The 2131-nt window shown below is 40.6% G+C and overlaps 1 non-coding gene across 1 annotated transcript; it reads left to right on the plus strand.

The window, feature by feature from the left end:
- Positions 1-76, plus strand: trnaa-ugc (transfer RNA alanine (anticodon UGC)). Its single transcript has one exon. It is a non-coding gene; the product is annotated as a tRNA-Ala (tRNA).
- Positions 77-2131: the final 2055 nt, after the last annotated feature.

A 2131-nucleotide genomic window follows, 5' to 3' on the forward strand; every position in this document is an offset into this window, starting at 1 on the left:
GGTCCCGTGTGGCTCAGTTGGTAGAGCATGGTGTTTGCAACGCCAGGGTTGTGGGTTCGATTCCCACGGGGGACCAGTAAGGAGAAAAAAAGAGAAAAAAATGTATGTATTCACTACTGTAAGTCGCTCTGGATAAGAGCGTCTGCTAAATGACTAAAATGTAAATGTCAATCCACCACATCCGCCAATATCGTCCTTCTGTTTGGTATTACAAGGGAGCAATCATCCCATTTTCTCAGACATATTTGATGGTATAGTTTAATGAGTATTTACTTAGCTAAACAGTGCTATAGTGTTAGTGTTTACACATAGGCTTTTTAGTTTTAGTGTTGTTTAGTTAAACCCTGCCTGGCCTCCACTCTAATTAAACCTTTATGAGGGGGAGACTAGAGGAATTTTGAACACTTACAGTTGAAGTCGGAAGTTTACATACACCTTAGCCAAATGCATTTAAACTCAGTTTTTCACAATTCCTGACATTTAATCCTAGTAAAAAATTCCCTGTTTTAGGTCAGTTAGGATCACCACTTTATTTTAAGAATGTGAAATGTCAGAATAATAGTAGAGAGAATGATTTATTTCAGCTTTTATTTCTTTCATCACATTCCCAGTGGGTCAGAAGTTTACATACACTCAATTAGTATTCGGTAGCATTGCCTTTAAATTGTTTAACTTGGGTCAAACGTTTCGGGTAGCCTTCCACAAGCTTCCCACAATAAGTTGGGTGAATTTTGGCCCATCCCTCCTGATAGAGCTGGTGTATCTGAGACAGGTTTGTAGGCCTCCTTGCTCGCACATGCTTTTTCAGTTCTGCCCACACATTTTCTATAGGATTGAGGTCAGGGCTTCACTCCAATACCTTGATTTTGTTGTCCTTAAGCCATTTTGCCACAACTTTGGAAGTATGCTTGGTGTCATTGTCCATTTGGAAGACCCATTTGCAACCAAGCTTTAACTTCCTGAATGATGTCTTGAGATGTTGCTTCAATATATCCACATAATTTTCCTACCTCATGATGCCATCTATTTTGTGAAGTGCCCCAGTCCCTCCTGCAGCAAAGCACCCCACAACATGATGCTGCCACCCCCATGCTTCACTGTTGGGATGGTGTTCTTCGGCTTGCAAGCCCCCGCTTTTTCCTCCAAACATAATTATGGTCAAACAGTTCTATTTTTGTTTCATCAGACCAGAAGACATTTCTCCAAAAAGTACGATCTTTGTCCCCATGTGCAGTTAAACTGTGGTCTGGCTTTTTTATGGCGGTTTTGGAGCAGTGGCTTCTTCCTTGCTGAGCGGCCTTTCAGGTTATGTCGATATAGGACTCGTTTTACTGTGGATATCGATACTTTTGTACCTGTTTCCTCCAGCAAGGTCCTTTGCTGTTGTTCTGGGATTGATTTGCACTTTTCGCACCAAAGTACGTTCATCTCTAGGAGACAGAACGCGTCTCCTTCCTGAGCGGTATGACGGCTGCGTGGTCCCATGGTGTTTATACTTGCGTACTATTGTTTGTACAGATGAACGTGGTACCTTCAGGCGTTTGGAAATTGCTCCCAAGGATGAACCAGACTTGTGGAGGTCTACAATTTTTTTCTGAGGTATTGTCTGATTTCTTTTGATTTTCCCATGATGTCAAGCAAAGAGGCACTGAGTTTGAAGGTAGACCTTGAAATACATCCACAGGTACACCTCCAATTGACTCAAATGATGTCAATTAGCCTATCAGAAGCTTCTAAAACCATGACATCATTTTCTGGAATTTTCCAAGCTGTTTAAAGGCACAGTCAACTTAGTGTATGTAAACTTCTGACCCACTGGAATTGTGATACAGTGAATTATAAGTGAAATAATCTGTGTCATGCACAAAGTAGATGTCCTAACTGACTTGCCAAAACTATAGTTTGTTAACAAGAAATTTGTGGAGTGGTTGAAAAACGAGTTTTAATGACTCCAACCTAAGTGTATGTAAACTTCTGACTTCAACTGTAAGTCTGATGCCCTGTTAATGTCTGAAAAGTGATCCCTCCCAACGATAGCTATCTATCGTTCTCCTCCGTTTTTGTAGTGATTGTTGTAAATGTGACTGAACACTGCTGTTCACTAGAATTATAACTTTAAATGTATTTTTTT

The sequence above is a fragment of the Salmo salar genome, chromosome 04 (genome assembly GCF_965601325.2).
Source record: "Salmo salar chromosome 04, fSalSal1, whole genome shotgun sequence".
Taxonomy (NCBI): domain Eukaryota; kingdom Metazoa; phylum Chordata; class Actinopteri; order Salmoniformes; family Salmonidae; genus Salmo; species Salmo salar.